General features: G+C 38.7%; 1 pseudogene; it reads right to left on the minus strand.

The window, feature by feature from the left end:
- Positions 1 to 2506: 2506 nt before the first annotated feature.
- Positions 2507 to 13917, minus strand: LOC134620423 (uncharacterized; annotated as a pseudogene).
- Between the last annotated feature and the right edge of the window lie 203 nt (positions 13918 to 14120).

Consider the following 14120-nt stretch of genomic DNA (forward strand, 5'->3'; position numbering starts at 1 on the left):
AAATTACATCGGATCCTTGTCATTTTTTACATACATTCTTTGTTGTTTGAGGTGAGAACCAATGAAGAAGATGTTGAAAGATTTTTTACTTGTGCTGTGCAATGTATTGAGGCGCTGCAAAATGAAAATACGGGCAATATCAGACAAGAGCGGCTTTATAGAGAGCTAGATGATCATACACGAACTCTATCAGAATTTCTTGCTGCTGTATCGCGATATGATCGAAATAATAGGGTTGCCACCAACCTACTCGGATCCTTGTATAGATGCTTTTGCAGCTTGCTACATGAATATGATGCTAGACAGAGATCTGCTTATGTGACCCACAGATTGTTACCCCCAACCACCTTGAGTGGTCATCCAGGTCGGCCACGATACACTATATCTGCTGAACAGATTTCTCACTTTGTTTCCATTGGTATGACATGGCAGAGAATTGCATCATGCTTTGGAATAAGTCGAAGAACCCTGTACAGACACAGACAAACTTTGGGACTTGAGCCATTAAGCTATGTGGATATTTCAAATCAAGAACTGAATGGCCTCGTGACGGATATCCTACAGAACACTCCAAATGCAGGGGAAGTATACATTCTTGGAAGTCTGAGATCTCGTGGCTTAAGAGTTCAACGTTGGAGGGTCAGACAAAGTCTACAGGAAGTGGATCCTATTGGATGTGCATTTAGACGTCGTCATGCGATAAGGCGAAGGATCTATAGTGTTCAGGCCCCCAACCACTTATGGTAAGTTCACTGGTTTGAAACAAATGGTCAGGCCTTGTGTTTTAAAGTATTAACACAATACATCAAAATTAAAGGTCCTTCATTCAAAACATTACTGAAGTTAATCTATATGATCAGCATAAGGTAATAATAATAATAAAAAAAAAATAACAATGACCAAAAAAACTGAAATTGCTATAAGTATGTTAAATATTTGGGGGATTCATAGTACATCAATTTAGATGTCGTCTAATGTATATACTGTTGAGTTGTTTAATCCTTTATTTCACATCACAATTTTAATCTCTAACATCGATTGTGCCAGGTAAACGTAGTGTGGAAAAAGACATTTTATGCCACTGTGTGTATGTGTGTGCACGTGCAAGCACGTGTGTGTGTGTGTGTGTGTGTGTGTGTGTGTGTGTGTGTGAGAGAGAGGTGTGGTGTTGTTGAAGTAAATGTACAAAATGAAACCTCTAGTTTTTAAGTACAGGGTCAGGAATTCACTACTAAATAATATGAAAAAACATGTCGAACTGTAGTAATGCTTTCTGATCTCTCAACAGGCATTTTGACGGCAACCACAAGTTGATTAGATGGCACTTGGTCCTGCATGGCTGTGTTGATGGCTTCAGCCGAACTATCATATACTTACGTTGCTTATCCAATAACAGAGCCTCAAGTGTCTTGTCATTATTTTTGGAAGGAATACAAAACTTTGGTTTGCCCTTAAGGGTCAGGTGTGATCATGGTATGGAAAATATACAGGTTGCTCGTTTTATGTTACAGAGACGAGGAGTAGGCAGTGTTATTACAGGTGTTTCAGTACATAACCAAAGAATTGAAAGACTGTGGGCAGAACTCAACAGAGTTGTATGAAGACACTTTATAAATATCTTTAACTTTATGGAAGAACAGGGTATGTTGGATTCACTGAATGAGCTACATCTTTTTTGTCTGCATTATGTTTATTTGCCAAGGATTGAAAGAGCATTAACAGAATTTGTCAATCAGTGGAACAACCATGGTCTCTCTACACAAGGAGGACAGACCCCTCTTCAGCTGTGGCATACAGGTGTCACAAACAATGTGGGAATCCTGTCGTTTATAAATGACATTTTTCATGTTGATAACTATTATGGCGTTGATGAAGAAGGGCCATTACCAGAACTTCAAACAAACAATAATGTCAATATTCCAGATATTGACATCAACATAAACGAGATTGCAATGAACATAATTCAACAAGTGAATCCATTAGAAAATGATGGAAATCATGGAATAGATGTGTTTTCTTCACTTTTACACCTTCTACATTAAATCAAATATTTTGCAAAAAATAAAAAATATAAAAATATAAAAAAAAACATTTCAGAAAACATATCTGATCGAAACTAACATATTGAAACCATTTTCTTTAAAATGATAAAATGACAGCTCTGTTGTCAAACAGAAACTGACACAGGCAGAAGAATAAACAGACAACCAAATCAAAAACAGATGCACATACACATGAAATGAGTAAAGTGACACAAATTTTGTATATTCAAACTCAACAATCTAAATAAATTTCTGAAGTGCTGTTAAACAATTGGTATCTACCTGTATGAATCCTGAAGAACAATCACTTCTTGTCAAATTGATGGCTTAAAACATCAATTTGACTGAGGCAGGTAAATTTAGAAATATTAAAACCTTAGAAAGTTAATACTCAATACTCACTTTGAATCAGTAGAGAGACCAATACAAAAGAGAAACACGCAAACTCCTCCAGCATAATGTGTTCATACCCTGCCAAAGCCGTAAGTGTTACCTAATGCAAAATCAAACTTCTCCTTGAACAGCTGGTATGAAACATGCAGTGGCAGCCTAATGCAGTTAACACACGTGTTGGCAAGAGGGAAAATTGGTGCAGAAGAGAAGTCATCGTCTCCTCTATGAATGAACTCAATCGAGGGTGCTGGGGAAAAGCCAATAGGTGGCACCGCAGTTGCTCCAGTTGCAAAGGCCAATATCTTCTGTAATTTGGAAGGTCCTTCTTCTTCTGCAAAACAAAAGGAAAAAAAGTGTTAAAAGGTTATTTCATTTGGCCAACATAAATTTACAGTGAGTATTAATCTAAAGCAAGAATCTTAATGACTGTTATTGCAATGACTATAGAGCATGCTTTTCATCTTTCAATAGTCTCAAAGAACTATGTAAAAATGTTACTACAACCAAGAGGGTAATGTGGTGTTATTGTTATATGAGTATGTTATTTAAAATAAAGATTTCAGAAATGCTAACCTATAAATCGTTACATCTATTTATTGTGCACTAAAGTGACAATTACCTTCTGCATCTTGGAGATAGTCTCTCCAGAAGGTAACAACCATCTCCTCAGCAGCTCTTCTGTTGCTTCCTTCTGGAGATAGATGAATGTTGAAAAGATCATCCACCTGGTCAGCAGTCAGCATATGTGGCTCATAGCAGAAAAGAGGGCGAAAGCTGTCTGGATGCCTCCTCATTTTCTCGAGAACCCCAAGAGTTTTCAGACCTTCACAAAATCTGGTTAAACAGCACAAAGAAATTTTATTCAATAATTCTGCAATTTCATGCTTCTAAGTTAATTGTATATTATCAATTTGGCGCAATCAATTGTACTAGGTTATTAACTGGCCATGTTGATTAATAGGTAAGATTTTTATCACCATTTTAATTAATCTGAAAAACACAGAATACCCAAATACCTTTGAAATGGACCTTGAACCCTGTGGATGACCTGAAACATGACAATATCATGTACCAGCAGATCCCTGTCTCTTGGTGAACGCATAGGCCTCAGGCATCCTGCATTGGCCAAGTAATCAAGCAGAGGTTCTTTTGACTTTTCAAGGTCCTCAAGGGTTGTACTTTGAGATATCTAGCATCACAAAGAGCAGAGGAAGGGCTTGTTATGGAAGTTACTTAGTAGTCTTGTAACCTATTAGAAGGAACCCAGCCACTAGTGGTCTACACAATCACAATATGCCCAAGTGTACATTGGAAGTCAAATGACTACACATATTTTTTTAAATAAGTTTACAATGTGCTTAAAAAAAATAAGAAAATATACTCTTTCGTCTACCCTTATCTGCTGAGTCTTAGTTTAATACAGCAGCAACATATAAAAACTTGGCATTCAGCAATGGCCAGACTGATCCAGATAAACATTCCCTGCAAAAGAAAAGTGGAACACAAACAATTTCAAATTCACTATAAGATTTATAAAATAAACATATAGAAACCTTTTTGACTTTTTCGAAGAGTTCCAGGTCAGCTATGTCTTCCAGGGCTGGATTTGCTGAATTTCCAACCAGAAGAGAAAATACTGTTGGTGACAGAAAGTTAGGTGGTGGACCACCATGTACCAAGCTCACTGCAATGGCTCGGCCAGAGATGTAGTACCAGTCCCCTCTGAGAGCTGCAAAGCAACAGAATAAAAGGAAAAGCAAAATTGTCAGTAATGTTGCCTGTAAAAATCAGTTAAACAGTTCCCACTATTAATCTTAGAAAAATAGGTTATTACCAGTACTGTCAAGAGCCAAGTTCTTGCAGTTTTCTTTCCCCTCAAACATGGCTGACCTGGCAATGGTGTCCATCAATAGTCTCAAGAATTCCCTCCTTGGCCCGCCTAAATCAACCTCTTCCTCATTTTCCCCCATATCATCTGAAAATTTCACACAGATCATCAAGTTGGGATCATAAGATAGCCTTTGAAAACCACGCAAGGCTCCCTACCACACAGCAGAGCGATTTATATTAAATCTGCACTGCTGTTTTGTGCTAATTTTGCTTGATAGTTCCAGCAGTATCTCTTGAACAGGGACTTTTTCTGCACTAAAAAAAGAAAATAAAACAGAAAATAAAATATATCAGCCATGTAGTCATGTTACAGAATTCAAGAATATGCATCACACTGATCATAGAGATTTAAAGCTTAAAAGTTTTATATTGATTTGACAATTCTGGAAAGCTAATCAGTTCTCAAACTCAAATTCTGTATGTTTGTTACTCACATCTGATTCTCCAAGCTTGCAATTATAGCTTGATTTAAATCCTCATCATCTGAAGAATTGCCAGAAAGCGATGCCACGAGAGTTAAATATGAAGAATAATCTTCATCATTAACACTCATGACAGGGATGTCTTCACTTCTTGCATTGAAATCTCTGCTGTGACTGCTTGTGCTAGGTTTGTCATCACTTCTTGCCATGTAGCCTTCATCACAAATGCTGTTCCCATCACTTCCTTGTTTTGCTCGCCGCCTTTTACCAACACTCCTTCCAATACAGTTGGTCCCAGTATCATCTTCTTCATCACTGCTAGTGCCAGGGTTATCACCTTTAACATGACTTCTTAACCTTGTAGTGACTTGGCTGCTCGTGTCTTGTTGGATCTTTGAACTATCAACTTCAAAACAATCATTGTCACTGTCCTTATCAGTTGCACAACTGCTTAATGCTGATTTGGAGCTGATGTAAGAAGAATCTTTGTCTTCATCTGATTCACTCTTCAACAGAGAAAGACCAAAAACATATATCAAAAGCAAGTAATTATAGCTTATCTTAAAAAGATTAACATAAGAAATATCCATATTGATTGCTCCCAAACACTTGTTTTAAATAAATATATTCTATTTTGCTAGAAACCCAATTGTTTACATGTTTTTTCCCAAATCATGATTACTTTTCATTCTTTTAGGAACTTACTAAAAGTGTCCTTGATGGCCTTACATAGAGGGCTTTGGTTTTAAAAACCTTTAGGATCAGCATCCCATTCAGCTCCTGACCATCTTGGAGCTTTGGAGACACCAGCTTATTGCCACAAGCCATTAGAAACTCGAGGCTATAAAAAATAAATAGGGACAACAGCAATTGCTAATTAGTTAAATATTTTATTATATACTGTTCTGTTTCTGTGTATGCTTTTATAACTTTTAAATTCTACTGGTATAGTCCATATGTTTATATAATGAAGAATAATATTTTAAACTTCTTTACTTTGGTATATTATCTTTAAGTACAAGTCATTACATGAATACAAACAGTAACAATAAACAATAGTATTTTACCTGACATCCTCTGGAATGCATTCACCAAAGCTTTCCTCGATGTGTTTCACGACAGTTTGGTTGTCCCAGGTCTTCTGGAATTCAAAAGCACTGAGGATGTGCCCATGTTTGTGTAACATACAACGTATTGTATTCTATATAATTATAGTATCTGCCTTTCTGTCCTTGCTCTTGACGAAGGCGGTCGCATTTTTCTCCTCTCCTCCTCTCCTCTCCCTTAGCTTCCCTGCTTAGCCTCTTATGTCCTTGTCTAGTCTCGTGTTTTTTGTATTACTTTTCCCTGGAACACTCTCTCACAGTCTGTTTTCTAAAACCTAAAAGAGGAATTATGGATTTGATCAACTGGTCTCTGAATGCAATTGACACCCCTTTCTCAACGAGAAGTCTGGGCTTGGGTGAGCCTGAGTGCTGAAGATTTCTACCTATTCGGAACCATGGTGACAGGGTTCTTGCTGATCGGAGCTGGCTTGGCCCTGGCTTATCGAAAAATTAAGAAAGCGGAACCGGCTGTTCAAACCTCCACAAGGCTGCCCGCTGGAATTGAAACGATGGGATGAGACGTGAGTTTCTCAAAATGGGCTCATTGAGTGCAACATGGATAAGATCTTGGAAAGGCTACGGTTGCTGTGAATACTCAGAATAAGATCACTGAGTGCAGACTGGATTACATCTCGGAAGGGCTAGCTCGGAATAACATCTCTGAGCGTAAATTGGATCACATCTCGGGGGAGGCACACTGTCGTGAGTTTTTCAGAATCGGCTCCTTGAGCACAAGAATGACAACATCACAGAACGCAAGTATGGCGAAGCTCGCGGCTCTCGAACGGGAGATTGAGAGACCAGTGTTGGACTGTAGAACTGCTTTGAAATTCATATAAGCTGTTCGCACTAAAGTAAAAAACACCATCACTTCATGCGGATACCTTCTCGGCGCCAGCTGCGTCTCAAGGCTGGAGCTGAACAAAAACACCCAGATAACGACTGTGTTTAGTGTGTTCCTTCCCATTCTATGCAAGGCCACCTGAGTTGGCTGGAAGACTGTTTACTTAGCCTGGCAGGGCGAAGGACACTGTCTCAGCTTGACTCTGGACATACACACACGTACACATACACTGATATGCACACACTGATTCCCCCTCCCCTTCCAAACGCCTTCGATGCTTGTGCCCTACCGGTGAAGATGGTAGTCGACTGGACCAGCGCAGATATGCTGCAGGACCGGAAGCGCTGTCTACACCGGCTCTCTCTTACCCTTTACCCGCCCCTGTTGCTTGTCTTGTGTTTCTATGGTGTATTGATAGTCATGTGCTTTTTGTGCTGAGGTGTTTTTTCTGTTATCAAACTGTTCTCCCACTAGGAGCTCAGTCTGAGTGGAGTTTTTTTCTCCTCCTCTCTCCTCATGTTATGTATTTTCATTGTTCTTTCCTAGCAGCCTACCTCTCTGACATGTCTCCCCAATGTGATGTTTGTGTACGTTGGTCAGAAGGTTCCTTTGTAAGTGCGCATGCGCCATTAGCGTGCTGCCTGCTGTAACCCTAATTTCCCTTGGGATTAATAAAGTATATTGATTGATTGATTGATTGATTGGTAGGGTGATAATGAGTGGCAGTCTGTTATTACATTTAATTAATTAATTTATATTAATTATATAAAATTAAATTAAAATACTGGAAACTTTGCCATTATAGGAATATGTTACACTAAGGTATTGCAGTACATAGGAGCCAGACTTACAAACGCTTTGCGACAGCGCGTAAAAAAAAGAACGAAATAAAATACTGTTGGTATTTTAAAAGACAACGCAGTGACAATATTGCGTGCAAGACACGGTAACTTTTGCGGGAATTTTTTGCAACTGACCCTGTGACATATGCATTTCTGGAAGTTCGTTTCTTAATGTACAAAATATGGAATGGGTAGATGGGGTAAAGGAAGTCTGCAAACCGATTTACTAAGGCTTGATACAAAATGAACTCAGTGGTTTAGAAAATAACGCACCCGTAAAGCTAACTACACCTATGAGCTGTGCTATTTTTCCCCATTTAGTAAATCTGGCCCTCAGTATATTCTTAAATATCAGACTATATTACATGTGGCCCTATTTCAGGCAAGTGAATACAAAGTCATTAAACTTTGTAACTACCTTTTTCTTCTGGTGTCTGATGTCCAGCTGCCGAAGCATTGCCGAGTTTGATAACGTGGTGCAGGTGCACATTCTCTCCTGACTGTAGATGTCGCTGGCATGGGAAAGCTGCTACGTTGACGTGAGGGAAAGAGGGATGTTAAGTGACTATCCAGTCCGTACACACTGGTACTTGCAACAGGTTGCTGCCCCACGACTGTCGCATTTGACAAAGTTCTGATGGTCTCTGCTGAGGCTAATATAATGTTGAGTAATGCAGCTGCTTCACTCAGGCTACTAGCAGGTTTCTGCGTAGACATCTGTGTAGTGGTTTGAAGTGTACCACTGTTGCTTCACTTTCCTGGTCTGGACACAACTTCCTGTTCATCTGAAACTCCTTCCTGTTTTAGTGAAATGCCTTCCTGTTCTACTGAAACGCCATCCTGTTCAACTGAAATGCCTTCCTTTTCAACTGAAACGCCTTCCTGTTTAACTGAAATGCCTTCCTGTTCTACTGAAACGCCTTCCTGTTCAACTGAAATGCCTTGGTTTTTCAGTAGTGTGTGTGAGAGCGTTTCACTAGTGTGTGTGAGAGCATTTCAGTAGTGTGTGTGAGAGCTAAAATTTCACTAGTGTGTGTGAGAGCGTTTCAGTAGCTGTGTGAGAGCGTTTCAGTAGTGTGTGTGAGAGCATTTCAGTAGCTGTGTGAGAGCGTTTCAGTAGTGTGTGTGAGAGCATTTCAGTAGTGTGTGTGAGAGCGTTTCAGTAGCTGTGTGAGAGCGTTTCAGTAGTGTGTGTGAGAGCATTTCAGTAGTGTGTGTGAGAGCGTTTCAGTAGTGTGTGTGAGAGCTAAAATTTCACTAGTGTGTGTGAGAGCGTTTCAGTAGTGTTTGTGAGAGTGTTTCAGTAGTGTGTGTGAGAGTGTTTCAGTAGTGTGTGTGAGAGCGTTTCAGTAGTGTGTGTGAGAGCGTTTCAGTAGTGTGTGTGAGAGCGTTTCAGTAGTGTGTGTGAGAGCATTTCAGTTGTGTGTGAGAGCGTTTCAGTAGTGTGTGTGAGAGGTAAAATTTTAGTAGTGTGTGAGCGTTTCAGTAGTGTGTGTGAGAGCGTTTCACTAGTGTGTGTGAGAGCATTTCAGTAGTGTGTGTGAGAGCATTTCAGTAGTGTGTGTGAGAGCTAAAATTTCACTAGTGTGTGTGAGAGCGTTTCAGTAGCTGTGTGAGAGCGTTTCAGTAGTGTGTGTGAGAGCATTTGAGTAGCGTGTGTGAGAGCTAAAATTTCAGTAGTGTGTGTGAGAGCGTTTCAGTAGTGTGTGTGAGAGGTAAAATTTCAGTAGTGTGTGTGAGAACGTTTCAGTAGTGTGTGTGAGAGCGTTTCAGTTGTGTGTGTGAGAGCGTTTCAGTAGTGTGTGTGAGAGGTAAAATTTTAGTAGTGTGTGTGAGCGTTTCAGTAGTGTGTGTGAGAGTGTTTCAGTAGTGTGTGTGAGAGCGTTTCAGTAATAATGTCCCTTACGGCAACTCATACTCCATAATTTATCACAGTATTAGTTTCCCAGTTTAGTTATAGTTTGTTTTAGTCACGGTATTTCTGCTTTGTTTGAACTCTATGCCATATAAAGAATCGCTTTCAGTTTAAGTTCACTCCCGTCTACTCACTTGTGTTCACACCTGGGTCCACCACAGACCGTGACAGTACCAAACCAAAAATGTGGATATAACAAAAAAACATTTTTCAGTGTAAAAAAATGTATCCAAATCAACTATATAAATTATGTTTATTTATCTTGTTTTTTTGTTTGTTTTAGTTACTTAAAATATTTTATGTAATCAGTTTCACCAAAAGTTTTGAGTTAAATTAATGTATTGGGTTTTACAGTGTGGATGTTCAGCTACTTTCTTGTTGCAATTTTTTAATTTATCAGTGACAGAATAAAAAATCATAGCATCAAAATAAAAACTCGTAAACTTGAACAAATTCCAGGAGGGATATTACTGAGTTTAGATTGGATATGAAGGAACGTACTAAGATGTAGAAAAACTAGAAGTACAAATATCTTACGCCCACAAATAAACTGACTGTAACAAAGGGTCTAGTATTTTATTCGTTTCTAACAGCTGGCAGTGCATATAAAACACCAGGACACCACCACAAGGTAATAAACTCATAGCCAGTGTTGGGTGTAACGCGTTAATTAAATTACTTTTCCACTGAAAAAGTAGAGTAACTAATGACTGTTCATTTTTAGGTATTTTAATTACAGTTACTTACAATGTACTTGCGTTACATTGTAAAATAATTAAACTCGCTGAATATCATTATTTAATTTCAATAATTTATCTTCTAAACGTAGAAGTAAACTCTGCCGCTTTAACATCGCTGTAGTGCAGCTGCACGTCATTTCGCGCCAGTTTGCTGCATAGTTGTATTCTACAGCGGAAGATGTCGGACTCGGCTGAAGCATGTGGCTGTTTTATGACATGGACATATTCCCGTCTCTTCACTTTTCTGAAACAAGCAGACAAGAATATTACAGTAATATGTAAGCTATGTCCTACGGAGAAAAAACTATCGGCTGCTGTTAATAGCGCGAGTAATCTAGTGAAGCGCCTGACACGAGAGCATAGACGAACACTTCTGAGTGATCCTTGTTCATCATCCACGGATAACACCGCGGCAACTCCTGCTAAGCAGCAAAACCTGATTTTACTTCAGTAGCACAGAAAGCGTCTGAAGGTGAGCTTAAAAAATGATTGCAGGCTACATTGTGGAAGAGATGCTACTGCTGCGTACTGTAGAGTCTCCATCTTAAAAAAAAATTATTTATTATTTAAAGAGTTTAATTTCTATTGTTTGCCTATTCAAGGTTTATAGGGATTTTAAGAAGTATTTAGTTTAATTACTTATTTAGTAATTAAATTACTTTTCTGACACAGTAATTAGATAAGTATTTTAAATACAATATTGACTAAGTAAATAGTAATTAATTACTTTTTCAAAGTAACTTACCCAACACTGCTCATAATGCACCTTGCATTAAGTATAAATCCTAGCGGTGATGTACTGATGTAGGTTATCGTCGACATCATTGACTCTACAACTATTCAGCACAGAATTTTAAATCAGGCCTAACTCCCAGCATGTGTAGGGTTTGATCTCTGTTCTGGAAACACAACTGTGACATGACTGTGTTTGATTTTCTGCTGTCAATATGAGATAATGGCAATTAAAACACATAAAGAAATTATCTCTGCTGCTTTAATCATCTATTTATTATGATATATTATTAGAATGAAATGACAGAATGGAATCACATTGAATTTTGAAATCAGAAGAGAGAGAGATCCAAATAACATTATTGTTTAGTGTATCTGGATTTTGGATTTACAGACAGATGAAAAAAAAGAAAACAGTTTCACTGATCCCAGCAGGTGATTTACTTCCTGTTTTACTTCTGAAAAAATAAAGAAAAAGCTACAAGACAATCCAAACAGGAAGTTTGCAGCTGGTACACCTTTCACATAATGAAAAGCAGATGACCTCTGAAGGTGGTATGATGATTGTAATCATCAAATATCCTTGCACCAGGCCAGAGGCGCACATACACCTCATCTTGAGCATCTAGAAGCAGTGAGCCACCATTGGAGGCACTTGGAGAATGTGTTGCTTGATGTTCCCATGCCGTAAAAATGAGGTCTTTATTCATGAACAACCTAGCAGATGTAGGATATGCATTGTCTCCGTGTCCATGCAGGGTCAACTCAAAGTTGTAGACTCCTCTCACTGGTGCAGTGAAAATACCTGTGGGACATTTGTTTTTGCCATATTACATGAAAAATCAGCTGTTAGAACATCTGGAACATCAGCCTGACATCAACAAAGCTGAGAAGTGACATTCAGTGTTATTACCTGTGGATGGGTTGTAGGCATTTCCAATGTTTGTGACAACGCGTTTGAAGATCAGAGTAGTCTCTGTGTTAAATGGTCCAGTATAAGGTCCACCACCTTGCTCCACCAGAGAGGCTGAGAAAGCCACCTGTTGGGCTGAGAGAGAGAGAAATGTCATTATTTTAAACTTTCTGTTTTACAGTTATACCTCCTTTGTACAGGCTGAGAATTCAAATACTACACGTTACACAAACCCCATTTGGTAAATGCATTACTTTGATATAGTCTTGAAATATTAGTTTATGTAGATATCATGTTGAAGAAATTGTAAGATGGTGACAGATGTACAAAACAATGTACGAAAACATCTGCACATCTTGTTCACTGCACTAAAAACAGACTGTTGTGAAACTGTAAGTTATTGATTCTTCAGTTTGTAAGCAGCACAGAAAATACAGATAGAGTGATAGTCTAATATTTAGACTAGCTTTTAACTAGATTTGTGCAGTTTTATGTTTATCTGTTTTATATTATTGTGAAGCACTTTGTCATTTTTACCATGTTAAGAGTGCTATATAAATCAATAAAGTAAATGAAAGTAATAGTGTGATGGGTCACCACTGCTCCACCTTCACTCCTTTTTTAAGGCGCTGACTCCATTTTAATTCCTGTATTTAACTAATAATTTGATTAACTGAAGTTTATTATAAAATATTCATAAATTACTGGTTGAATCGATTTTACTTATGTATTATCAATCTTATTTACCACTATTAACAGTTAATATTCTTGATATATAAAACTTTTTTTTAATGAATTATAAACTAGAAGCCGATTATTGTATATTTGGAGCAGCATGTGACATCAGCTCCCATTAAACACTTCAGATGTCATGGTCCGGGATGTGCGGCTGCAATTTTCAATCAGGCTCCTGAGTCTACCTGGGATCCACCCCTGGGCAGGGCCACCTCCTCCTCCAGTTTCTCACACCTGGAGCTGATTTGCAGGCCCAGATTGATTTAAGCCTCACACTGACGTTCATTCACTGCCAGTTTGTCATCAATCCATGTTGGTAGCTGGGTCTCATGTTTCAAGCTCCCTTTGTGAATAATCTTGCTAACCTTACATTCTTGTGCTGTAGTTCCTGGATTCACCTTCTCTCAAACCTCTGGCTCACGGTTCTCTCTCGGACTCAGGATAACAAACCACCATTTTTGAAATCACTCAATGCCTCACCTGCCTGCCCCCTGCCACCACACTCTATCAGGAACCTCTAGATCTCATCTCAGGTCAGCCTTTTCACAATGCTCAGCTCACCCCGGATTTACATCACCCTCCACCCATGGCTCTTTTGCTCCTCCTGCAAAGTGACTGCTAACTGCCCTGTTCCAGGCTGCATCTCAGTCCCCATTTCCCCTTTCTAGTTCCACGTCCCCCTAGCCATGTTACCCAGGCCACGCCACGTCAAATTCTATGTTTCACTGCTCTCTTCAGTCTATTTCTCTCACTCCATATAAAAGACAAGTTATTGAAGATGGAGCCAATAACTATGCAATTCAAATAAAATGTATTACAAAAGTCGTGCTAAATCACTTCCCAGTGAATATATTTGCAGTGCATATCTGTTTATGCTGACAATTAGAAAATTTTATTTCAACAGTTTACATTCAAACTTGTGTCATAAACATGAATATAAATATTACAACATCTCTATAGAAATTCTGCCCATGATGATTTCCACACAGTACCTTGTAGCTGCTGCTTCAGCTGCTCAATCTCAGTCTTCTGTGTCTCCACTTTTTTTAGTTTTGCTTCTTGTTCTGACAAAACAAAAGGAAATAGAACATGATTGCACAGCTTGTCCTCAGATTGCTTTAGTGTTCCTGTAATTAAAATTCTGTATTTACATGATCAAAAAAAATACAATTCTATTCTGTTCTTTAAAAGAACTGGAACACAACAGCGGATGAAGGCTTCTTGATGCTGTTGTCTCTCACTAACTAACATAATTTGGTACCTTGATTCTCCTTTTGAAGAAGTGTGATCTGCTCTTTTTGTACAGCCAAAGAGGTGACTATCCCTGTCAGCACAGCTTCCATGTCACTTCCAAATGGTTGTAGGAGTGCAATCTTTTTTTTAAGAATGACCCCATCGTCAGCTGTCTGAGCTGCTGAGATAGAGCAGGCCAGAAGCAACACAGAGAAAACCAAGATGGTCTCCATCCTGTCTCCAGAAATCTGAAGTTTAACTGTCTCATCTGCAAATCTGACCTTTTTATGATATGGCAGCAAGAGGCAGGACT

The sequence above is a fragment of the Pelmatolapia mariae genome, linkage group LG3_W (genome assembly GCF_036321145.2).
Source record: "Pelmatolapia mariae isolate MD_Pm_ZW linkage group LG3_W, Pm_UMD_F_2, whole genome shotgun sequence".
Taxonomy (NCBI): domain Eukaryota; kingdom Metazoa; phylum Chordata; class Actinopteri; order Cichliformes; family Cichlidae; genus Pelmatolapia; species Pelmatolapia mariae.